The sequence below is a fragment of the Vulpes lagopus genome, chromosome 11 (assembly GCF_018345385.1).
Source record: "Vulpes lagopus strain Blue_001 chromosome 11, ASM1834538v1, whole genome shotgun sequence".
NCBI classification, from domain to species: Eukaryota; Metazoa; Chordata; class Mammalia; order Carnivora; family Canidae; genus Vulpes; species Vulpes lagopus.
The window spans coordinates 109,010,234-109,037,395 of NC_054834.1; the positions used below are offsets into that span (position 1 = coordinate 109,010,234).

At 43.7% G+C, this 27,162-nt stretch overlaps 1 protein-coding gene across 4 annotated transcripts in view; it reads right to left on the minus strand.

Moving 5' to 3' along the window:
• Positions 1-27,162, minus strand: part of TFPI (tissue factor pathway inhibitor) — an 88,559-nt gene that overhangs the window by 53,798 nt on the left and 7,599 nt on the right. The window contains exon 2 of one of the 4 annotated variants that reach the window (XM_041722934.1): positions 22,532-22,654. The gene's annotated coding sequence lies outside the window, so the exon portion shown is untranslated. Of the gene's footprint in view, positions 1-221; positions 541-22,531; positions 22,655-27,162 lie in introns of those variants that run through there. The other 3 variants (XM_041722935.1, XM_041722933.1, XM_041722936.1) reach the window with 3 other exon arrangements.

Consider the following 27,162-nt stretch of genomic DNA (forward strand, 5'->3'; position numbering starts at 1 on the left):
AAGAACTGCTGAAAAGCATAAGAAAGGCCGCCCCGGGCCACCCTCTGACAACGGGGTCAGGGCACGTGTATTTGCCTAAGACAGTGCTGAGCACCTCGTTTGCATAGAAATAGAGGTTCCCTGTGTTTAGCCCCCGGCCAGGTCGGGCCTCCCCCAGCCGGGCCCCCAGCGCCCTCCTCCCTGGAAGAAGCAGGCCCGAGGGCAGGCTGCCACCTACTCACCAGCAGAGCCTCGCAGAAAGTTCTTGGAAAGGCTGCTTTCCCGGGCGGCTTGGGGATACTGTTCCCTGGCAGGCAGGCGCGGGAGGGGGCTTATCTCCTCTGCGTCTTCCCCTGGGCGGCTCCAGGATCTGATCCCGGGGCTGCTGGCCTGCAGCCAGAGGCTCCTGCGTGGAGGCCGGAGGCCGGCCTTCCTGCCGAGGCCACCCTGGCCGCCTGCAGGCCGCGCCAGGCCCTCTGCAAGGCTCTGCTCCCCTGGGCCCGACAAGGGCAACAGCCCCGGACCACCCTGGAACAGCTCTTAGCTCTTGCCTGCACTTCCTGGGGTTCCTGCTGCAATCAGTCCAAGACACAGGAACACCCCCCCCCCCCCAGTCAGGGATTTCCTAAGCAGCCCCTATTTATCACCGCATTGTTCCCCAGCAAAATGCACGTTCCCCCCCCCCCCCCCAGTTTGTCCTTCAAATTATTCTCTCCACATTATCTCTACAGCAATGAAAAAACCTGAGGCCCGCTGCACCCTCCTGTGGTCAGAGAGGCCGCCCGTGGCGTGGCCACCGCTGGGCCCTGAGCCCTGCACTGGGGGTTGCCAGGCGCGCAGCCCGAGCCCACTCCGTGGACTCCCTGCGCCTCTGTCTCCTTCCCTAAGGTAATCAAAGTCCTGGGTTTGATAGGAGGAGCCAGTGGATCGACCCGGACGCGCAGGTGTGGCAGGTGTGGACACAGAAGCTGTCCCCACAGCCTCGCACACGCGGCCAAGCCCCCACGGACGTTGACTGCTGTGTGCGACCATGGAGTGTGCGGGACTGACAGCTTCCACGACTGGCACGGCCGCAGGTACGTCCTCTGCCCTGCTGAGGTGCTGTCACCGAGGCCAACCTTGAGTGTGCTCCTGGGGCAATGACGGCCGGACGGCTCGGGGCCGCCGGGTCTCCTGGGCCTGGAGGCCTATAGCTCATCTGACCGGAAAACCCATCACTTTCTTGTGTTTCCCATTTCACATGGTCTTTGTGCCTTCGCCTTCCCTTGCCTCACTCCTGTCGTCTCTGCGTAAGGGCTAACCTGTCCTCTCGGTTTCTAATATGAACATCACTCCTGTGTATTGAATGACTATGAGGTATCTAGAGGAAATTACTTCGTCTGGGTCCCTCATCCAGCTTGTGAGGAAGGTCCTTTCTCTGTAGGTGGGTGCCCAGGGCCGGCCACCCCAAGACCAGCCCCTGCGGCGAGAAGACCGCTATAAGAGGTCAAGTTAAAAGCAACCCAAACCCAGCAGATTCAAAAAAGCCTACTCACCTCCCCACAATCGCCTGCAAGAACGGAGACAGAAGACCTGCTCCAGGCCTGGAGCTAGCGCTGGACGTAAGCACGACGGGACCTGAACCGGCAACGCAGGGAGAGAGGAACCCGGCCTGTCCTGTGGGAGCAGTCTACGAGGTCTCATCGTTTCTGACGGTCCTGCAAACGTTTGCTTACAAAACATTTGCTCTTTTTTTTCCATCTTCCAGTGAGTTGCAATCCTTTCTTTTGAAGTCCTAGACCCTTACTCCCTTCCCCTTAGTTCAGAATAACACATACCTTATTTGGCCTTTCTTTAGAATGTCCGTGCCTGTGGATTAGCCAGATGCAGAAAGTTAACGTGCTTTTCTCCCATTAATCTGTCTCGTGTCAATTTAATTCTTATAGCAGCTAGAAGGACCCCGAAGGACCGATAAAATTCTTCCTTCCTGACTACGGTGGAGGAGAGAAAAAGTAATTTTCCCTGTGCCTTTCTAGGTTCTTGGCTGAGACCAATGTGCAGTGAAAGATTGACGGAGAAAAACAAACTGAAGTCTAATAACACGTATATCTCCTGTACACATGGGAGATACCGAGGAAAACTGAGTAAGTCCTTGTAGTGGCCCAAACCACCGCCTTAAACATCTCTAAAGACAAAAACTAATGCTGGAGGATGGGTGATCCAGTTATGGGCGCCTCCGGGGAGAAGACAGTACCCAAGATTGGGTCGCTGTGCAAATTGAAGTCTTTGCCTTCCCCATTGTTATTTCTAAAGATTTAGATGTTTTCCTCTTCCTGCTGCAGAGAAGGGGACACCTGTACAGATGGAGATCTCTCTTGGAAACACGAATGTCCCTTAGAAAAGGGTAACTGCTCCACGTCCGAAGCTTTTCCTGCGTCTGTCACTTTTCACAAAATAATCACGCTAAGTAGGAAATTCAGACGTTGAGTTACGGGATGAATAAGTCTCGGGGAATCAAAGGTTCGGCGCAGGGAATAGAGTTAATGGTGTCGTAATGCTGCTGTGTGGTGACAGACGGTGGGTGGCGACACGTGCGGAGAGCGTGACGATCGATCGCTCTGTTGTACGTCTGAAACTAAGCTAACAGTGTCAGCTATACGTCAATTAAAGAAATTTAAATAAAGCCATAAATCAAGCCAATGAAATATTACATAAAACATGTTCTATCTTTCTACTTTGGCAGAAAAAAAAAAAAAAAAAAAAGGAACAAAAACAAAAGCCCAAAGCCGAACCAAAAAAATCCAGCCTAAAACAATCCTGGATGCCAAAGAGGCATATTTTGGGGTGACCAATTCCACTCCCTCTCAACGGCCATTTCACAGGTTTGGGAAGAGTGAGTACAGCGTGTGGGACTCTGATTCAAATCACGCGGTCTGACTTCAAAGCACAGATGTTTATTCTTTTGTGCTCCTTTCCACAAAGTCTGTATTTCACACCAAAATAAAGCTTTGCTGTGTGCTAAAACCTCAGGTTTAACAAGGAACTTCTGCGACATAGTCACCATCCCTTACTACCTCATATCCCGCCCGTCAAGCACATTCAACGTTCCCTTCTTACCCTGACAGGTGAGGAGAGTTGGCTGTTGGGGGATTAGGGTAGACACAGGCTCTGCCCAGGTCGAGGTAGGCTCAGCCGGTCAGATTCCTTCTTTAGCCCTTGAACTAGGAGCTCTAGGAACAGTGTACAGTAAGTGCCCACGTCTTCACTAACACGCTGGGATGGGGCAAGGGCAGGCAGCTCGTGGCGCGTGCAAGGGGAAGGTGTCGGGACAGCCAGGTGACAGGACGGTGGTGAGCGAGAGCGTGCAGCCCCCAGGAGCCAGGGCGGGAAGGAAGCAAGAGCAAGGCCGGGTGGGGGGGTGAGATGAGGGATGCCCCAGCTCTAGGGCAAAGGCCTTCTTCGCGACTGGTTCACGCTCTTCTAAGTACTCAGAACATGCAAGCTCGTGTTCAATCCCTTTTCCCTTGTTAAGGGAAACCGCAGGCCCCAAATGGCATCCCATAGGCCAAGTCACCAAACTGGGCTTCACACCAGCTACCTGTAATCCCCACCTCCCCGACGTGGGAGTCTTAACTGGTTCCTCAGGAAGTTCCTGAGAAGCGCCCGTGAGGTGACCTGTCGCTGGGCCCTCCGCGTCCCCCAGAGGCAGCTAATCCACCTAATAACGCCTCATGCCCTTAACCCTAAGGACGGGCGGCCTTACCTGGAACAGTCCTTTCTTTCCATTCACTGACGTCCTTCTTGTCCCACCCTCCTTCCTATAAAAACCTTGCATTTTGTACGGTTCCTTGGTGCCCTGCTCCCTCTTCCAGATGGGAGGCTGCCACATTTAGGAATTGCTTAATAAAGCCCGTCAGACCTTCATATCTCCTGGGCTCAGCTCTTGTTCCTTAACACCCTAACGTCATTGAAGAAATCTGCTCTTTATGACGTGGGCAACTCTACCTGAAGGAGCAACAGCCGAGCGGGAATCAATTTCCCAGAGATCATCCATTTCATGTTTGTGTTGTGCTTAGCATCGGTGAGACCTTTTCACTATTTTGTTTCCATGCACTTGCACAAACTGGCATATTCTTGTCCCAAAGACCATAAATGACTGATACGATAGGACAGCCGGTCACAGCCGGCTCCGTGGACCCCGCTTTTCTCTTTCCCGAGCTTTGCGTGAGCTCCTTCTTGTGGCTTTACCACCAGTTTGCATTCCACTGTGGACGAGTCTAAGTTAGTTGGATAAAAATGTTTCTCACCAACAGTTTGACTATTTGCCATTGTATCTTCAAGTTCTTCGTACCCAACCAGTCACCTGGGTGTCTCAAGCCCCCACCTAAGACTACGTCCTCTCCTTTTCATTCCTTACCATTCTCTGTTCATTGTTTCCTTCCAGCTCTCACACAATTCAAGTAACATTCCAGGCTCCTACTGTGAGTCTGTGCATTTCTTATCCAAAGTATAAAATCGTCTCTTTCCCCCCTTTATTTGTCCTATGTATTGGGAAACATTTCCTAATTTTATTCATTAAGAATCTCGTCCGTTAAAATATATTGACTATTTCAGCAAGCTCAGGTAACTCCATACGAGTGAGACAAATCCGGAAGGAGGTTAGCTCCTTAAAGGGGTTGTGAGAACAGTCTGCATTGTTCCAAGATAGAGAACGGTGGAATTTGACAGGATGTCACAAATCGAAGAATACAGAAGTTTTCATGAACGTCTTGAACAAAATTGAGTGTCATCACATCCAACACTCATCTCATGCATTCCTGTCTACTCTCAACTGTGATGAAACATTAGACATTCTATTACTTTATATTTCAGCTAATTACTCATCACACAGAGTGTGACTACTCAGGTCTTTGATGGATTAGGTGGGGGATGCGTGCTTGAGCGCCATCCTTGTCTCAGCCCTCCACCTTTACCCAGAACCTAAACCCTGTACTGCTTGTAGTTCACTTTCCCGAAAGAGGATTACGGAAGACTCATCGACAATTGGAAGCTGTCTACGTTTTCAGATCTCGAATGCAAAAAAAGAATGGCTTCTAAATTTCATCCAACTGTATTCATAGAAACCCTGTGTGATGGATCTGGCACAGAGAAACATGGGTGCAAAGTTGCCTCTATTAATTTCATTATTAACAAGTTGAGCTATGAGGCCCCTATTTTTACTAATGTAAAAAATAATATTGTTTTAACCATTAAGTACCTTAATTTTCTTAGTCTCCAAAAAGAGATTTCCCCCCCAAAAAAGCAATTCTTCTCATAGGGAAACAGGGAATTAGACGCATGCCAGAGAGAAAGGGAATACTTAGATTATTTTTCTGCTTCCCTCTGCGGTGGATTACATTATTTGTTCACACATATTTACTTCTCCTCCCTTAGGGTCCCAGTTTGATAACCGGGGTTAAGAGTATATTTTGCGTCCACGTCGACATCAAGTTTTCTATATTGTGAGCTTCGGCTAATAGAACGAGCGGATAAAAAAAACAAATAAGCAGCAGCTAAACAGATTTTTATGAGCTTTACGGGAAGCTTATGAATTCTATGGTTCTATACTTTTTTTTCTTTTTTTCTTTTTTCATTTTCTCTGACAAATGACTCTCCTGTCCCACAGGAGGGTCATTCACTTAAACTGGATTCACAATAAAGAAGAAATGGGGCACCCACACGGATGAGCCACAAAGGTGACTGAAAATAAGCCATTTCTTGGTAAAAGCCCCGTAGAGTTTTGGGTAGTTTGCTATCAAGCATAACTTAGGCAGAAATAAATAATATACTCTCTACCTATATACCTTCTTCCCTCAAAGATATATTATCTTGTCTGCATCCATATTATTGATTTATGTAACTCTGTGTACTAGACTAAATTGGACCCTTGAGCCCCATTCCTTCTGTCTCTCTGAAGCCCTATTCTTTCTTTTTTTCTTTCCTATGCACTTCATTGCAGAATATGAAGTAATTTTGGGGAAATGCTTTCCGGAAATTTACTGATGGTCAACACCAGTACAAACAAAATTAAACACCAATCAATTTGAAGCATGTTTCAAAGTAAATTCTTACGAAGCAAGATAGTAATAACAAAAGGGTCTTTAGGAATTTTATGGTCACAAGCTGACTCCAATTATAGAAAAATAAGTTCTTCTCTAATGAGGTTGAATTTTCACATGGAAATAAAAATGAGTGCTTACATGTAAACCTGAGAACCAGAATCCTGATGTAGCTTTTGCTTCATCTAGTTCATATTTTTATTAATAGTAAAATTCTTTCTTTTTTATGAGAATGATTATTGAGAAGTGGTGGTATCAGTAGGACCTTGAACGTCTTAGTCACGGTTGAGGGTTATTTCGCCTTCTCAGGAGATTCTCCTCCGGACAATCAGTCATAACTTGTGTTATTAACAGGCAGACACCTTGAGCAAATGATTTTCCTTATAAAATTTCATATTAACTAAGAAAATAGGGAAAGCTGCATTTTTGTGTCATCGGTGCTTAGGCATGGCATTTCACAGTTATTGCTACTTACTGATATTTTTTAAATGTGATGTCTCAGAGGAAAAATAAAACAAGCTGAATTCCTGGCTTTTTCTTTCCAGAAATCTAGAGTCACATGTCCTATTAGACAACATGGTGAGATTACTTAGAACCTTCACCTTCATTAATGTGTTTGGTTTTTTTTTCCCCTCATCTTATTTGGTTTAACTCCGGTCACAATCTAGAATGTATATCTGTGTCTCTAAAACATGAATAAAGAAGTGCATTTTTATGCTTTTCATTGATGAGTATAGGATTTGCTATACACCTACCTCTGTGAGGTGAGTCATATGGAAGGACATGTCTGTTTAAAAAGTATCATACAATCTCGGGTCACAACAACCTCGGGTACTTGATCCATATCAAGACATATGTCTTGTCAAGACATATGACAAACTTCATATGTCTTTTTTTCCTCTCTCTTTGAAAACTTTTTATTTTTTAAGGGTCCTGAGTGGCTCAGATGGTTTAGCATCTGCCTTCACTTCAGGCTCTGGTCCTGGAGCCCTGGGATCAAGCCCCACATCGGACTCCCTGCTCAGTAGGGAACCTGATTCTCCCTCTACCCTTCCCCACTGCCTGTGCTCTATCTCTCTCTTTCTATCTCTGAAATAAAGTCTTTCTAAAAATCTATGTAAGAAAAGAAAACTTTTTTAGTCCATCTATGTGTTAGACACTATACAAAGTATTGAGGTTACAACGTTACTCAGGCTGCTTTGTTCTCAAGAAGCAGGATGATAGCCACGTTCCAGGTGACAGACAGGTGGCAAAGCCTGAATCAGAGTAATCAGCAGGGTGATGAAGATGAGGAGACAGAGACAAGGAACTAATGATAACATGGTGAGGCAAGAACAGGTGGATCCAATGGGGTCTTGTCTATAAGGAGTAAGAGGAGAGGACATGGTGCCGGGCATCCAAGCCAGGGGTCCTCCAGAGGACAGCTGCCATGCCTTCTAGTGCCAAGCCTTTTACATATTTCTAATCACCGTCACAACTCTTCAAAGAAGGTCTCAAATACTGCACTCTTCACTTTACAGTATTTTCCTCTCCTATCTGGACCGACTTTTAGAGAGCACTGTTAAAGCAGAGTGGGTTCAGGGTAGTGAGATAAAACCTAGTTTTTTAAGGCATACACATCTGTGTATCTTATGTCTAAAAAATACTGATGTAAGCTAGGATTTTTAATTTTAAGAAGAGAAACTCAAAGTGTGGGAAGTCATAGTATGTGTTATCTTAAAGTATTCAGGAGATGATTGTGTAGAAATGACAGTAAATTTAGGCTATTGTGCTCCAGAGAGAAGAGTTAGGTGGATGAAGATATTGGGGACACATAGTTTTAGCTTAAAACTAGGATAACTTTCCTACCAATTATAGTTTAAAAAGATAAGCCATCCTATGGTAAGGAGTGTGCCCATTCCTAAAAGTAAGAAAGGAGGGAAAGTGACATGTGGGAGGCATGACGTCCTAAAGACGTCCCGACGTCGGGTGAAAGAACTGGACTAACTGGAAAATCACGTCCAGTCTTCAAAACCCCTGAGCCCTTCTTACTCTCTGATGAAGGATAACGTAGCTACACATATAAAAACAATAATATAAGTAGCAGACATAGTAACAATCCTTGACGTTTACTTAAGGCTTACCTGGTGCCAGACATTATTCTCCATGCGTCGTATTTAAGAGACCATCATGGAATGGGTGATACTATTCTCCCATTTGGAGATAAAGATAAATGGTTCCTTCATGTGTGCAAATTCACACAGCTAATCAATCAAAGTGGGATCTGAATCCAGATAGTCTGAATTCTGAGCATACAGCCTTAACCATGAGGCTGCACTCCCTCTCTGTTTTAAATGTTTTGTTACCTTTCTAGTAATTTCTAAATTATGTAAAGTCTAGAAATAGAGAAATTCCACCTCTATTATGCTAAAAGAATTTACACACTGCTTTGTGAACCGGTGGATATTGACGGTGATATCGAGTGCAGTATTTTTGTAAAAATGTAAAATTAAAGACAAAAAAAAAAAAAATCAGTCCACATGGAATAGATAAATATGTTGTGGCAATCATTTGATAGAATATTATTTGGAAAAGTAGGTATTCATAATATCTGTGAACATGTCCAGGACTCAAAAATAAATCAGTAAGTAAACAACCTTGGGGGACGCTTGGGTGGCTCAGCGGTTGAGCATCTGCCTTCGGCCCAGGGCGTGACCCCGGGGTCCTGGGATCGAGTCCCACGTCGGGCTCCCTGCATGGAGCCTGCTTCTCCCTCTGCCTGTGTCTCTGCCCTTCTCTGTATCTCTCCTGAATAAATAACACCTTAAAAACAAAACACAAAAAACGTGGGGTACCCAGCTGGCTCAGTCAGTAGACCATGTGACTCTTGGTCTTGGTGTTGTGAGTTCAAGTTCCACATTGGGTATAGAAATTACTGAAAAATAAAATCTTAAAAAAAAAATAAGCAAAATGAAGAATATCATTTCCCTAACTTCGGAAACATAGTAATACCATATGTTAATATCATATATTACGTAAATACCATATATTAATACCATATATTAAGTAAAGATGTATGTGTAATGAAAGGAGATGCATTTATGTTAGTTGGTTGTTCTGGAAAGGAAAGGAGAGGAATACAACTGGGACAGGCTATAAAAAATAGTGCAATCTTCAACTGCATTTGTCATATTTTTATGTCTTTTATATAAAAATACTGCATAATACTATATTTTATATAAAACACTGCAGCAAAATGTCAATACTTTTACATAAAATACATAGAAAATACGAAAATGTTAGCATTTATCAATTGTACACGATCATTACTTGGATTCTTGGCATTTTATTTCTGATACTTTTCCTTGTTTATGAATATTCAAGCTAAAAATCAACCAGAACATATAACAATGAGAGACTAGATAGAGAACGTTTCCACTGTCCATTGTCTCCAAAATGTTTAATTTTTGAAATTCTAAAACCTGCCAAAATGAAGGCAGAAAATATGGCATCAAGGCGACATTAAAAAAAAAAAAAAGAGTAAGTTCTGGAAACATTAGTTGACCATTTTTATCCCCATGTGTCTAGAAGAGTGGGGAGTCTTTTACTTTTATGAAATGAGACTGTTCTTTTCTGTGATTTTCAGAGTCAATACACATGAAAGGCCTAAGCGTTTCCTGGGCGGCTTCACTACCGGTTTTGGAGAATGGACAACCAGTTAGTGCTGGTGTAACAAGTGTGTGGAACCAATGAAAGTGTCCCCTCTAAGGGCACTGATTGCCTTCCCAGTGGCCTATCACAAGGCCGGTGAGAGGCCCTGGCAGGCTGCGTGGACTGGGGCGCAGCACTGTCCACGGGGCGACAAATACCTTCAGAATCTTACTCTCAAAGGGGGCTAATTTTTGCCTCCGTTTCCTTTGTATCGTGAGGATAATGAATAAATAAGGTTCTTCTGGGGGAGGCCACGTCACTCTTTAGAGGCAGAGGCGTCAACTTCGTTGACTGAACCGTGTGCCTAATAACGTGGAGGCTGTAAGAGCATCCTCGGTGTGCTATGGAAGCGCGGTGGGAGCAGGATGGAGGCCCTGTTGGCTATGAGCCCCAGAGTCCCCATCCTACTCGGTCGTGGGCAAGAAAGGATGCTTGGGTGGGGCTTCAGGGTCACAACTGGCAGGGAGACTAATGTGATCCTGTGTACGGGGCCCTTCGGGCCGACCCAGTATGCTTTTTGTTGTGTCTACATCTGACTGTAAGAACTGTGGGCTGTTTCCACATCTTGGCTATTGTCAATAATATTGCAATAAACATAAGGGCAAATTAAAAAAAAAATGTAGTCTCGACGTCACTTTACACCTTGTGACATCGCGTTTCGATCTTGGAACACATCTGATGTGGCGCCAGGAAAGCCCCCCCTTCATAGGCCCTCCCCTTTGAGCCCGGCGGATCCTGCGATGTGACTTGTGACCTTGCCCTGAGCTTCAGTGCACGGGAGAACAGCCAGTCAGCCTTGTCCTCTCTGTGACCCTAACCTCAGCTCCCCACAAACATCAACTAACTTGAGGGAGACCCAGGCCCGTAGACTCTTCGCTCCTCCTTCCAGATAAGAACAGAATTCAATTTTGGGAAGCTGTGGGCTTCTGCAGAGCGGGTAGTAGCACAGCTGACTCAACTCGCTACAACCTCCTCCAATCTGCTGGCCTCCCCAGCAGCTTAACTTTATATTTATCCCAGATTTCTCGACCTTTCCACTATTGACATTTGGGGACAGATGATTCCTTGGTGCAGTGGGCTTTCCTGGGCCCCGTGAAACACGGCCGGCCTTTCTATATCAGATGCCAGGGGCAAATCTCCCCTGAGGGCAACAACTAAAAATGTCTCCGATAATCTTTTTTTTAAAAGGCTGAGGGGTGTGGGGGCAAGGGAGAGGGACACGGAGAATCTTAAGCAGGGACCATGCCCAATGTGGAGCCCAACCCGGGGCTTGACCACATGACCTGAGCCGAAACCAAGATTTATTTCAGGCACTGAGCCTGCCAAGTGCCCCTTTAGCATATCTATCACCCCCTAGGGGACAACATCTACTTCCAGTTAGAAGCTTTGTTGAACCGTGAGCCCAATTCTGGCAAACCTCAGGGTATCAGGGTCTTGTAGCTTCGGGCCCTACGCTGACCCATGCCCTGTCCCACGTTATTCCTCTGAAATTCTACTCCGCGAGCTTTGGGCCTATGACGACGTGGCTTCTCTGCAAAGCTCATCTAGATATAGGAAGTGGGCATCCCTTCAGCTGATTTGCATTTCAGATAAGATAAAATAGCACTCGATAAAATAGCCGATTAAATAAGAGTAACTGCTAAGTATTAAAAATAGGGAAAGTATAGAAAAGACCAAACTCGAATAAACCATTACTCCTATACATCACCTGACTGGAGGCATCACAAAAATGATATATTCTCAGCAGTCAGAGAGCTCTATGCGCATGCATGTCTGTCATACGTCTGTTTTTATGTCTGTTTTCAAAATGGCACCGTGTCTATCCATACGCAGTCTGTTTTTAATCATTTAACATCTTTTTTTCCACAGTACGTAGTCCTCGAGTACACTATTTTAGCAGTTCCGTGCTATTTCATTGCAAACGTTTCATTGTTTGGTACGTCAGCATCCTGTTGTTAGAAAGCTTCGACTTTTAACTGAAAGGAAAGGATCTAAACTACAGGAAATGTGCTCTAGAAAGTCTGTAGTCCTGCCACCACATGGGTATCGATGATCTATTTTATGTCACAGGAACTAGGCCTGTTTTCTTCACAGTCAGCCAGGTTGATGCCACGGATCCGTGGACCTCTGTATCCCATGAGGCCCGTGGCGACGTCCTCCAGTCGTACCGTGACACCAGCAGAAGATTCACCTCCCAGGAGCTAAGACTCCTCGTGGGATGGGACAGGGTGGGGCTGAAAACTATGGAGATGCTCACTGACAATGTTTCCTCTGGTTATTACAGAATCGGAGAAAGTCAGGCAGGAACAGTAGGGTTGTTGAGCTTTAGGAAGAGGAGAACATGCACAAAGTGTGGTGTGTCTACTTAAAAAGAAGACTTAGGGATGCGAGGGGGGCTCGGCAGTTGAGCGTCTGCCTTGGGCCCAGGACATGACCCCGGGGTCCTGGGATCGAGTCCCACGTGGGGCTCCCTGCATGAAGCCTGCTTCTCCCACTGTCTGTGACTCTGCCTCTCTCTCTCTCTCTCTCTCTCTCTGTGTCCCTCATGAATAAGTAAATAAAATCTTAAAAAAAAAATTTAAAAAAAAAAGGAAAAGAGAGAGAAGACTTAGCCCAGTGTTCAAGTTTGTTTTTGTTTTTGTTTTTGTTTTTCCCCCAGGGTTCAAGTTTGTGAGTAAAAGTCTAACTGCTGTCTGCAATGTGTGCTTGGCTGCATTAGGATGAATCTGTACAGTGTTAGGGTCTAAAAATTATGTTTACGAAAAAAAGAGAGAAGACTTAGCCCAGGGTTCAAGGTTTTGTTTTGTTTTGTTTTGTTTTGTTCCTCAGGGTTCAAGTTTGTGAGTAAAAGTCTAACTGCTGTCTGCAATGTGTGCTTGGTTGCATTAGGATGAATCTGTACAGTGTTAGGGTCTAAAAATTATGTTTACGACAATTTATCTCAAAGAAGTTTTAAGTGGAGCAGGTAATAGTTTAAAAAGAAATGGAGTATTCCTTGTCATTTTTACTTGACCCTGATTACTTGGTTTCTAAGTATCTGATATGAAATAACTACTTGGGTAATAATTCTTCATTCAATATATTTATTTTATTCAAAACAAAAGTGTTTTTATTTTTGTCTCTTAAGTATTTGTGTTTTCACTCGTCTTTCTAAAAGAAACCCTCCTTCCCCAAAATGCTGCTCACCGCCAATTGGAATTCTGAAGAAAAAGGACTCACTTAATGTGGATTTATGCTCATCTGTCTCCCTTTGTCTAATGACACAAGACACTGCTACAAAAGCGAGAGTGGTTGGCAGGCATAATTTGAGTAGGATTTTTTTAGGAATCATAAATATATTGCAAAGAGATAAACTTTGTTTTAGAGATTTAATTTTTTTTATTTATTTATGATAGTCACACAGAGAGAGAGAGAGAGAGAGAGAGAGAGAGAGGCAGAGACATAGGCAGAGGGAGAAGCAGGCTCCATGCACTGGGAGCCCGACGTGGGATTCGATCCCAGGTCTCCAGGATCGTGCCCTGGGCCAAAGGCAGGTGCTAAACCCCTGCGCCACCCAGGGATCCCTGTTTTAGAGATTTAAAAAGCTATTTCTCATAACTTTATATGTTTTTATTGAAATATTTTTGCCGACAAATTTCTTAGGAAAAATCTCAAAGTGTAAAATAAAACAGCATATAAATACCCAACATGGACATGTTTACTATAAACTGTATAACAAACTCTGATCTAGGACCTAAGGAAACACTGAGGAATGACACAAGTAAAACTCTTGTCCCCTTGAAACCTTCATTTTAGAGCAATAAACCGAATGTCACTAATGACGTAATGATTACAGCAAACGAAAGAGAATCTCACCTTATAAAATATCTCCTTTTAAAGCTGCTTAGAAAAAAGTTATTCCAAGAGCTTCACATAAAATTCTATTTCCTTAATTTATACGGAATTGTGTTAATTTATCTTGTAGAGGTTTTCACTAATTTCAATATCTGAAATGTAAAAACAAACGTTTATTCATTTCACGTCTTGATTAATTTCTTAAAACTTTTAGAAAGTTTCAAATCAGTGTTTAACAAACTATCATAAATCAGCTTATGATATTACCCATATACCAACTCCTTCAAAGACACTTTTAAAAAAGTTTTCTTAGTTTGACAGGCAAAACATACAAAAATTTCAAATTGCAGTCCATTGAGTAATGATGAAGTCAAATGTTCATTTTCTTATTAAACGTTTTCATTTTTTTCTTTTGTGAAGTGTTATTTATATTCTTTGTTGGTTCTTTCTTTTCTTTCTTTTTTTTTTTTTTTCATTTCTGGTGTGCTTTTTTTTTTTTATTATTTATAAGAGTTCTCATTTAATACCCCAGATTTTCTCTCTTAAAAAGCTTAAAATTGAGGTAAAAGGTACACTGATATTTATCTTTGAGTATTAAAACATGTGTGAAATTTCCAAAATTTGGCTCAAGAAAACAAAATGTCATTATTTGTTAAAGGAATAATATACACATTGTGTGTATGTATATACATTTATATATACATTTATATATACATACATATACATGTTTAAGGGTAAAATGTGGGGCGCCTGGGTGTCTGCCTTCAGCTCAGATCAGGATCCCAGGTTCCCGGGACCGAGCCCTGCATTGGGCTTGCTGCTCATCGGGGGGCCTGCTTCTCCCTCTCCCTCTGCTGCTCCGCTCCCCCTGCTTGTGTCCTCTCTCCCTCTCTGTCTGTCAAATAAATACATAAAATCTTTAAAATCTTTTATAAGAAAAGAGAAATGCAATATTTCCTCTATTATTAGGCCATTGTATTGAAGCAAGGAAATCTGTATGATACATTGGGAGGCCTGGGGGGGCGTGCCCAGGTGGGAGGCCTGGGGGGGCGTGCCCAGGTGGGAGGCCTGGGGGGGCGTGCCCAGGTGGGAGGCCTGGGGGGGCGTGCCCAGGTGGGAGGCCTGGGGGGGCGTGCCCAGGTGGGAGGCCTGGGGGGGCGTGCCCAGGTGGGAGGCCTGGGGGGGCGTGCCCAGGTGGGAGGCCTGGGGGGGCGTGCCCAGGTGGGAGGCCTGGGGGGGCGTGCCCAGGTGGGAGGCCTGGGGGGGCGTGCCCAGGTGGGAGGCCTGGGGGGGCGTGCCCAGGTGGGAGGCCTGGGGGGGCGTGCCCAGGTGGGAGGCCTGGGGGGGCGGCAGGTGCGGGGGGGCGGGGCCAGATGGGAGGCCTGGGGGGGCGTGCCCAGGTGGGAGGCCTGGGGGGGCGTGCCCAGGTGGGAGGCCTGGGGGGGCGTGCCCAGGTGGGAGGCCTGGGGGGGCGTGCCCAGGTGGGAGGCCTGGGGGGGCGTGCCCAGGTGGGAGGCCTGGGGGGGCGTGCCCAGGTGGGAGGCCTGGGGGGGCGTGCCCAGGTGGGAGGCCTGGGGGGGCGTGCCCAGGTGGGAGGCCTGGGGGGGCGTGCCCAGGTGGGAGGCCTGGGGGGGCGTGCCCAGGTGGGAGGCCTGGGGGGGCGTGCCCAGGTGGGAGGCCTGGGGGGGCGGCAGGTGCGGGGGGGCGGGGCCAGATGGGAGGCCTGGGGGGGCGTGCCCAGGTGGGAGGCCTGGGGGGGCGGCAGGTGCGGGGGGGCGGGGCCAGATGGGAGGCCTGGGGGGGCGTGCCCAGGTGGGAGGCCTGGGGGGGCGGCAGGTGCGGGGGGGCGGGCCCAGGTGGGAGGCCTGGGGGGGCGGCAGGTGCGGGGGGGCGGGCCCAGGTGGGAGGCCTGGGGGGGCGTGCCCAGGTGGGAGGCCTGGGGGGGCGTGCCCAGGTGGGAGGCCTGGGGGGGCGGCAGGTGCGGGGGGGCGGGGCCAGATGGGAGGCCTGGGGGGGCGTGCCCAGGTGGGAGGCCTGGGGGGGGCGGCAGGTGCGGGTGGGCGGGGCCAGATGGGAGGCCTGGGGGGGGCGCAACAGGTGCACAGGGGGCGGGGGCCCAGGCAGGAACCCTGGGGGGGGCAGCAGGTGCGGGGGGGGCGGGCCCAGGTGGGAGGCCTGGAGGGTGCGACAGGTGCACGGGGGGTGGGGCCCAGGCAGGAACCCTGGGGGGGGCAGCAGGTGCGGGGGGGGGCGGCCCAGGTGGGAGGCCTGGAGGGCGCGACAGGTGCACGGGGGGTGGGGCCCAGGCAGGAACCCTCGGGGGGGCAGCAGGTGCGGGGGGGCGGGCCCAGGTGGGAGGCCTGGGGGGGCGCAACAGGTGCACAGGGGGCGGGGCCCAGGCAGGAACCCTCGGGGGGGCAGCAGGTGCGGGGGGGCGGGCCCAGGTGGGAGGCCTGGAGGGGCGCGGCAGGTGCTGGGGGGCGGGGCCCAGGTGGGAGGCCTGGGGGGCGCGACAGGTGCACGGGGGGTGGGGCCCAGGCAGGAACCCTGGGGGGGGCGGCAGGTGCGGGGCTCACCTGGGCCGCCTGGGCTCCCTGGGGTCCGCGGCCTCCGCCCCTCGCGGCCTGCTGAGGGGCCCCCACTCCGCCCCCCCATGCGGCAGGTGCTGCGGGGAACGCGGCTCAGAAGCCACCGCAGGGGCCCAGGGTGCTCCCTCCCGGGAAGGAGGGGGTCAGGGTGCAGCCCGGCGCTTGTGCCCCGAGTCCCCCCAGTTCCCGGCTCTGCGCCTAACCCGCTGTTGGCCCGACTCCCTAAAGGTTCCGGCTGCAGCGCTTACATTCTAATTTTTGAAGTTCTCTATGATCTTTCAACTCCACCTTTTCTCATGATTTCGTAAATTTTTGTATATGCTTTTAGTTGCTTGTTTTTTATTTAATGATTTTAGACATACTTTTAGATATACTTATAGTCCGGCCTTTTTATTGTTCTGCATTTTTTCCCTCCCCCCTAAGTTTGGGGGAGCCTGGCGACCTGGCAACGCCGGGGTGGCTTTGGGTGCTAATCACTGTGAAGATGCTTTCGGCTCCACAGCGAGACCCTTTGTGAGAATCCAGCCCTGGGCTGCGAGTCCTCTTGGCGCATGTGCATGTGCCTTTGCCACGAACCCCCAGTGACAGTGACCATCCTACCCGGGAACTTTCCAGCACCCTTGCTACAGGCATTTTATTTCACAGAATGGTCGATTGCGCTGACTTCCTTACCAGCACATAATTTACTGCAGTTGCAGGCGAACCGATGCTGCAATATCCAAGCAGACACAGGCTGGATGTACTAGCAGGTGTATTTAGGAGAGAAGCATTAAAAACAGAAAAAAATTGGGGGGGATTCGTACACATACTATGCACTTGGTAGCAAGTGTAGGAGGGTGATGACCGAGATGAGAAGACATATATGCAAACTGGGGAAGAAGCGGCCTCCCCAGGGCAGACCAAGGAGGAACATGCCCAAAGCTGACCCGCAGGGCCACGGCCCTAAGTCCATCCCGGCGCCTGGGACATTTCCCCGACTCCTGTCCTGTGTCAGGTCCTGTGCATGAGCCCCCTAAGGCCTTTGGTTCGCTCCCACCTCTTCCACCCCAGAGCTTCCCCAGTCGCTCTTCATTCATTTCTTATTCGACTCCGGCCAGGTTAGTGTCACCGAGGACAGGGCCGACTCCGGCCAGGTTAGTGTCACCGAGGACAGGGCCGACTCTGGCCAGGTTAGCGTCACGGAGGACAGGGCCGGTTGGGTACAGCTGTGATCCTTCACAAAGCAAACTGCCACCAGCCCACTCGCTAGGTACACGCTTGGTGCAGTGACTTCACAAGTGTCTATTCAACACCTGCCGTGGTGCGAGTACACTACAAGGTTTCATGATCTAAAATCATCATTCCAGAGGTGCCCCGAGTGGACTATTTTTTTAACATCTCCTTCTCTATATGACAAATTTTTTTTTTTTTGCAGGAATAAACTTAATGTTTCTAGAGCAGTTTAGGCTCATAGCGAAAAACAGGACGAAATTATGTTTTTCAGTGACCGTGAAGCTAAATTACACAACGTTGGAGACATTTGATGTTCAAACAACAAGCCGTTGGCTCCTGGTGCCGGGCTTTTTGGTTTTGTCTTAAATCTTTCCTTGGTGAGCCCTCCTGGGTTGCAAAGGGGGGACAGCCGGCGGGGAGGGACAGAAGGATCTGCGAGGAGGCCACACTGGACCCCAGCTCTCCCAGCCAGGAGGACTGGGAAGGGAGGACTGGGCTCTTCAGACTTAGTCTAGGGGGGACAAGAAAAGGAGCTTTCAGCTCACGGACTTTCTAATTTTTATTTTACCTACAATTGGAGCTTCCCTGCTTATCTCGGGTAAGACGCTGGTTAGAAATGAAACATTTCAAGTAAAAGCCCATTTTAATTGTTTCATGTTGGCATAGGCGTCACATTCAACTTTCTTTCTGAAATTTAGGGTCAATATGAAGCAGTTGCTGATTACGCAAAAATATTCCAAATGATTACAAGTTTCTCCAGATTTTTAGGCGTCACATTCAACTTTTTTTCTGAAATTTAGGGTCAACATGAAGCAGTTGCTGATTACACAAAAATATTCCAAATGATTACAAGTTTCTCCAGATTTTTATAGAAGAAAAAAATATTTTTACAATGTTTTTATATTTACTTGAGTTTGATCTGTCATCCTTTGTTAATTGTTACAGTCTTATAAAATAAGTTTTACGGAAACAGGTGCCCAATAATAAATGAGTTTTAATGCAATTCACTTTAATACAACTGCAAAATTTGCAAAAGAATTTAACTACTACGTGGTAACTCTGGCGTAATGTTTTATTTTCTTGATCTGTTCTTTAACTTCTTAATAATCAAAAGTCAAGAAGAAGAATATATTTTAGTTTTAAAGATATTTAAATTTATTTTTTTTAAGATCTATTTATTTTATAGAAAGAGAGAGAGAGAGCTTGAGCAGGAGGGGAGAGAGAGCGAGAGAGAACTTGAAGCCGACTCTGGGCTCAGTGCAGAGCCTGACACTGGGCTGGATCCCAGAACCCTGAGATCACAACCTGAGCCCAAACCAAGAGTCAAATGTTTGCACCACCCAGGTGCCCCATTATTTAAATTTAGTAAAAACTTTCATGAATGAAATAAAATTTTCAATCACTAAAAAATACTATTCTTCCCAGTTCATAATGTATTTGTCTTTTTTTAATCACACATGCAAAAACAAGTTTCTTATGGTTTACTAACAGCTCTGTTTAAACATTAAAGCTTTATGACAAAAGCCTTAAAACTTTATGTAATATGAAATGCTGTATAGCATAGAAAAATGCAATGTTTCTTGTCGTTTTATACATTTGTCATAACTTCAATATTATAACACATTAAGAAGCTCTAGAATAATTCACTTAGCACTATTATTTTTTTAGGTTTTTAAAATTAATTAATTAATTTATTTATTTATTTTTGAGAGAGAGACAGAGATAACGGCAGAGATTACCAGCAGGGAGCAGAGGGAGAAGCAGGCTCCCCGCTGAACAGGGAGCCCGATGCAGGGCTCCATCCCGGGACCCTGGGGTCATGACCTGAGCTGAAGCAGACGCTTAACCGACTGAGCCACCTGGGTGCCCCAGCACTATTGTTTTTCTAAATACATTGATTAGAAATATAACTTCCCATAGTGTGAAAAGAACATCAGAAACAGAAGGATTTAGACAGAAATATAAGTCTTGTTCACAATTAGGGCACCAATCTTAAGCAATTACACATACTCATATTTTTTACACATACACATTAAAGGAGAAAAACCAAATGCCAAAAAATATTTACTTAACTTCTGTATCCAATTTGAATTACATTTCCAAATGTTAATAAGGAAAGAGGGATGGACAGAAACTGCTTAAAAACAATTGAGAATATTTATACACACACAAATACACAAAAAAACCAGCAAACAACACATAAAATAACGAAATGCTGATATAATTAAAAATAATTAAAAAGGCAGGGATGTCCATTATCATGATATTTTTCAATATTCGTTTTGGCACTTTAGATGTGCACTGTCCAACGCAGTAGCCATTGTTCATATGTGAACATTTAATTTAAATGGTTTACAATTAAATGGAGTTTAGAAGGCAATTCCACAGCTGCACTAGCCATGTGGGCCTAGAGCCTACCCCGTTAGTTAGTGAAGATTTAACACATTTCTATTATCACAGAAAGTTCTGTTGGACAGTGCTGTTCTATATAATGCAAAAGGACAATAAAAAAAACAATTTGTATATGCATTAAAATAGAGAAAGTTACTCTTAGATATAGATAACTGGAGTGAAATGCCTAGAAAACTGAAGAAACTGCAAGTCCATCAACAAGGAGATCTGTTGATTGTTTAGGTTAATGTACACATACAAAAATCAGTGTAGCATTTATCTCTATTCATAATCACCATTGAGAAATGGTGATTTGAGAAAATGGAAGTAAAAATATCCTGTTATGGCAGTAAATACTAATCATGTAAATAGTAAATTATAGAATAACAATAAATAAAATTTAATGGCAAAAATGGAATATCTATATAGTTTTTTCAGTGTCTTATTGAGGGGCATTAAACAAGCCCTGCACAAGATGGAGAAACCATGTAGCTACGTAGAAGTGATTGCAAAATTAGTGAATAATTTTAAGCAATTCCATCACAATTTGATTCTACCTTAGATTTTAAATGGGATTTTATGGTTCAGAAGAACTACATCTAGTAAAATTGTGAAGAAGATTTGACAGAGATTCTGTGCTTGCTTTACGAGATAAACAAAGTGAGTATGAAACATCGTGTGCAAAAAGAAGTGTATTGTCTCACTGAGGTGCACAATAACTAGTAGAAAATACAAAAAGCCAGGAAAGGAATCAATGCAGTGTTATGAAAAAAATATTTTAATTCAGTGGGAAATTGTTTATTTAGCAAATGTTGCTGTGCATTGATTAATCATCTGACCGAAGAAAAGCCATATTCTTACTTCATTATTTAAAAATCAATGTCAATGAAGTAAATATTCAAATGTGAAGAAAATGAATAGATATTCTACAAAAGCAATAGAAAAATGACCTGCTACAGGTCTTACTGAACACAGAAGGTATTCAGGAAATACAAAAGGTCTGAAAAATATAAAAGGGATATATTTAAATCTACATTTTTATTGTATGGCAAAAGGTGCCACAAAGTAGCTGACAATAATAATAATAAAGGCTAAACAAATGTATCTTTATAATGCAAATTATGCAAAATTAATATCTCCTCCAAATATTTCTGATAAATTCATTTAGGAAAAGACAAATATTAAGCTAGAAAACAGGCAGTTGTTGCAGACATGGTTAGTGGCCATCAAATATTCAGCAAATATAGCTCATCTGGGTTTCCCAGACTTACTAGTAGGTTGGTACCATGAGACTAGTTAGCGTAAGAGGTCACAGATACTGTTGGAGGCGTTGATATGTCTCCTCCACGGCCCTTGGAATTGTTGGAGACTCTTTGGGGGCAAATACGACAGGTGGCTCGGATACATCGCCAAAGAGCCCTTTTCAGTCTGAGTCCCTACGTGACTGTGGATCTAGGTTTGCTGCTAATCCACTTCGGGTGTGTAACATGATTGAGAGAGAAAATTCTCCTGCATTAAGCCATCGAAGTTTCTGGGTTAATGTATCATCAGCTCATATCCTGGATAACCCTATTATAGTAGGCACTTCATAGAAGAAATAAAACAATGACAAGATCTTCTAGGAATATTTTCAACCTCACAGGAATGCAAGTTAAAGCAATAATTAATATTTTTGTCTTCAACTTTGCCACACCTGGTAATACCCAATGCCATGACACCCTGGGGAAAATGGGACTCTCTTTCGTTGTTCATGATCTGCTTCGACTTTTTTGAAAAGTAATTTGTAACATCTATTAAGCTACCAGAACAATACACTATTTAGCCCAGCATTTCCATTTTAAAAAATGTTTCTGCATAATATCATGGAAAAATAAAGGCGATGGTAATGAAATACACACACGTACAAAGATGAGTGGTTGCAGGCAGCATGATTTCAGTATAAAACGAAAAAAACTCGAACAATGAGACAGAAGAAAGGTTGAATAAGGCTTCTGATCTGAGGAATGGCCAGTAGGTTGGGGAAGAGGATTTCTTTCAAAGTTTAAGTGTCCTATTTGTGATCCATATTTTAGCAAAAGAAAAGAATGGCCTCTACACGTGCGTGTATTTAATATGTTCAGATGAATGTAGAGAAGTTTGGAAGAACATACAAAAGACTTGAAATTAAGTCAACAATCGTGGGAAAGGGGGTGGATGAGTGGAGATGACGAAAGTTTTCTTCCTACATCTTTGCATGTTTCACTTGAGACAATATGCACATATAATTGAGTGATGAAAGGAGTCCTTTTTAAATATTACAAGGAGAAATTACGCACTTCTGAGCCTTTCATGTGGAGAGCCGTTGACATAATCCATCTATAATTTCATAATAGACAATTAGTGGCAAAACATGTATATTTTTCCCTCAAGATTTCTATCATTCTATTTTACAGATGTTTCATAAGAATAGATGGATTCTAATTATGTTGAAAATAAAATACATCAATAAATGTCTTTGTGTTATGTTAATATAGTCAAGTTCTGTGTGAACAACTTATGTTCTCCTAAGTGAAATTCAATGAAATAAAATGGGTTTCCCTGTAATTTTCACCTGTTGCTTCTAGTTTTCCTGTAAAGCTAAAAAAAAAAAAAAAAAAAAAAAAGTTATTTCCACAGGGAGATGTCAAGTATTTACAGGTAACTATTATTGGTTATTTATGCTTTTTTGGCTTAAACATTCTCATTTTTTCAGCTCTCGTATTACAAATTTCAAGACCTTACCTCTTCTGAAGATGCTTTAACTTGTCAATGGCTCTCTTAAAATGAGGCAGCGAAAGCTGAGCAGGATACTCCAGATGCAGTCTAACCAGCTGGAGTGGAGTTCACAGTTGGCTTATTTCCTCTCTTTGTTTTTGAAAACAAAACAAAACAAAACAAAACAAAACAAAAAACAAAAAAAAAAGAAAAATAGAAATTAAAAAAAATTAAGGCAGATTAAATACAACCCCTTGTTAGGGATAGACTGTATTACACCTGCGTTCAGCTAAGAATCTCTTATTGTTTGCTTTTCAGTGTGAACTACTAGCAGATTATATCTTCCCTATATTTTTGCCAGAGATGTGACATTCTGTATGTACCCCTATTAGTTTCATAGTGGGCCATTCCGTTCTTTTCATCCTGTCATGATTGCATTAAATTGTGATTTAAAAAAAAAAAAAAATCCATCGTATTAACTTTTCCTGCTATGCTTTTAGAAATGACAAATTACGATAAACATATTGTATTACTCAAGGACGTGGACAGAACAAAGTAGCATGGTTGGGAAGTCCTCCCTGTCCCAAATACATGCAACACCAACTTAATTTTTGCGATTTTGCAGTATATCTACGCATTCACCATTTCAGTCAATATTCACTGTTCCATATATTCAATCAGAATTATAAATAATGCCACGAACCATCTTGGTGATGATCTACTTCTCAGTGAAAGGCATTAATTCAGCATTAAAGACCTGAATATTGTAAATGATCATTGTTTGATTGACTGTTTTTTAATTAACCCACACACTACTTTTTAGGAGAGTTTAGTTTTACACTAAAAATTAAAAGATAGCACAGACGTCCCTACCACACCTCACAAACCATTTCCATTATTACTAACCTCATGCATTAGTGTGGCGCGTTTGTTACAATTGATGAATCAATACTGATAGGTTAGTGCAAAGGTCTGTAGTTGACACTGAGGCTGACGATTGTATGGACAGCTCGGCGGGTCTGCCAGACCCTAGCGTCATACATTCGACCTTTATGGTATCACACAGAACAGTCTCACTGCCCTAAAAACCGTCTGTGTTCCATCTGTCATTCCTCTCTTCCAATGACCACCTCTCTACAGTTTTGTCTTTTTAAAAAAATGTCAAAAAAAAATAAAAATAAAAAAAAGTCATATAATTAGAATCTTACGCTACATAGTCTTTTTAGACAAGCTTCCTTTTCTTGGAGATACGCATTTAACTTTGCTCCATGCCTTTTTGTGGTTTAATACTCATTTCCTTTTGGGGCTAGTGAGCTCTGGGGTGTGACTGTACCACCACGGGGCACCCACTCACCTACCGAGAGGCATTTTGCTGCTTCCAGTTTGGGGCAATCATGACTAGAGCCTCTATAAATATTTGTGGGTAGGGTTTTGTGTGGACATAAGATTTCAGTTTATATCAGTAAATACCAAGGGGCGCAACTGCTGGATCAAATGATTAAGACTGCTGCTCACTTTGTAAGAACCTGCCAAACGTTGGCAGCAGGCGGCTGTACCACTTTGTGTTCCCACCAGCAATGAATGAGAATTCCTGTTGCTCCGTATACTCACCAGCCCTTGGTATAACCTGTGGTGTGTTTGGGCCATTCTAAGAGATGAGTTGTGATATATTGTTGCTTGAATTTGCAATTCCCTTGTGACATAGGACATTGCGTTTTAAGAGTTCTTTGTATATTTGGGTAGTAGTCCTTTATCAGCCGTGCTTCGCAAATATTTTCTTCCAGTATGTGGCTTATTTTTTCACTCTCTAAATGGCTGATTTGTTTTTATTGTTACCCAATGATTGATTGGTTGATTGATTGATTATATACTTATTAATATGTATTATATATGGATTACATATGGATATATTCTTAGAACATTTATTTATTATTTTTATTTTTATAAAAATATTTTATTTATTTATTCATGAGAGACACAGAGAGAGAGGCGGAGACACAGGCAGAGGGAGAAGCAGGCTCCATGCAGGGAGTCTGATGTGGGACTCGATCCCGGGTCTCCAGGGTCATGCCCCGGGCTGAAGGCGGTGCTAGCTCTCTGAGCCACCCGGGCTGCCCAAATAATTTCTTGATTATTCCCTGGACTGAGGACATAACTGATTACTCTGTTACATAGCTGTCCCTAAGTCTGCAATGGAGGGCACTCCAGTGTTTTATATTAGTCACATAACATAACACCTCTGAGTCTTGTTAATTATTTATGCAAGTTATATTGCTAGGTGCCTAACTGGATCTACATAACAATGAATTTTGCATTTTCTCTGTGCTCATTTTTCTCAGCTTCATATGTTTTGTAGGCACAAAAGAAGAAACAGTTTGCAGGGGAGACTACAGGACTCTCAATACAATTAATTCTGGGGTTCACAGGACTTTCCTAGGGAAACAAAATTGTTTTAGGTATTTGCATTCATGTGGGCATTGGAGCACAACTTTAGATCCCTGCATTGAATGGAAACACAATCGGACAAAAATACTCTGGGATTTCCAGCTCAGAATTAGGATATAGGATTTCTAAACACCTAAACTTGACATACTGAATCAAAAAAAGCAGACAAAGTCACTCCCCAAAATAAATCCGCCAAGATTCAGTATTGCTTCAGTAATGCTTTCTTATGTATGATCCTTTCTAATTTAAAAGATACTTTATATAATAAGCAATTATCTAGCTGTGAGCCTCATTCTCAGTTGAGTGCTCTGTAGAGGGAACATGTATAGCAGCAGTATTGTCCTCTCTGTACAAAGCAGTATCTATCAGTAGCATTCATTGTTGGTCCTGGGGAAGATGCTTTTGAACGAAAGTCTTCAAAAATCTAGACTGACAAAAACGATTTTTTGTTTCCCAAGTCCCAGTTAGGAAAACATATATGAAATAGCAAACTTATGCACAGTGAATCAGAAATCTCATGACCCATGATATTTTGGTGAGTCAGTTGTTTGCTAGTAAATGACTGAAAGTCATAGTACATGATCAACTTTATATGACAGAGGTGTATGAAAAATTGTAGTTCACTTTATAGAATAAATATTTTGGAAGGAACAAGAAGGAAAATAATCATGTAAATCACTGTGTTGGTAACTTAAGTAATATATATTCAAAAGCAGTTGAGAAATTCTTTTTGTAATGAAATCTACACATAAAAATCTTTTTTTTTAGATTTTATTATTTATTTATCTATTAGAGAAAGAGAGACAGAGACAGAGGCAGAGGGAGAAGCAGGGTCCAAGCAGGGAGCCCGACGTGGGACTCAACCCTGGGTCTCCAGGATCACCCCGGGCTGAAGGCAGCGCTAAACCTCTGAGCCACCGGGGCTGCCCCATAAAAATCTTCCTTACACACTAATAAAATCCTTGGCTTTTTTAAAGGATAGGTTGTGTTTAATATGAATACAGAGTGACTCGTGCAACCATCCATCATGGCATTCTGTTGATTTCTAAAGCGTTGCATACCAAATCCTCATTTGCCATGGTAAAATCTGAGTGAATGCATTTCTGTGATGTTAATAAGAAACATGGTAATGAGAGTTTTTATCCTGCAACTATCTATAATTAGTTTATTATCAATGGAAAGAATATTTCCATCAGTATAAATGATCTGATAGTCATGTGGAACAAATAAAGTAGGATCAAATTAGAATTATAATAATAGATAAAGAAAAGAAGTTGACTTTATGTCTGAGAAAGAAGGGAAATATAAATATAGGTAACGAAGAAAGACAATTGGCAATTGAAACTGCTTACCATGGTAAGCAGTTCTAAGTCTAAGATGTATTGATACTGGTAGTAAGGAGAGCATTTTTAAATATAATACCGTCTGCAGGGGAGATTGCTACTTTTCCTCTAATATTAGGGAAACCATATAATTTATTTTCCAACTTGGAAGTCATCTGACAGTGAAGGGGCTTAAATCTGAAGGGATTCTAGAAGAGCAGGTGTATTTTTACCTGCACTTACCCAGCAAACTGGGGTACATGCTCAGTCTACTCAAGATCCACTTTCCACGTCTCTTATAATAATGACATTTTAAAACTGAACTTATGGCCTCCCAAATAAAGGTAATTTTTTCTGACCTCCCTTGAAGCTACTTTTGGGAATGCCACTGGTGGTGAACCACCTGACATACCGTAAATAAGGGCGTCAGCTAAGCATGGCGGAGTAGGATAGCATGATACCATACTCACCATTCCTGACTTTTATAGAACAGAGACATTAGAACATATTAATGTGCATAACAGAATCTGTATAGCAAAGATTGCATAGAAAAATGTTTGTTTCGTAATATTGGAAATATTTATATAATATGCATTTCTTCAGATAAATGATGTTTAAGGCCTTTAGGTAACAACTCAGGGCAGCATAATTATGTTGCATAAAAGCTTATGCCTGGGAATCCAAGCAGGTAATAGTAACTTAAGGAGTATATTAGTTTTATGAAAATGATGGTAACCAACGAACAACTAAATTTATCTATCTATCATCATCTATCTATCTTAAAAAAATCATGTAAGGCTAAAATTATGTTAATAGAAAAGTTGCATACTTATCCAACATTAGCTAGACTAAATTAAGCAAAATTAATATGATTCAACATGTATGTCTATG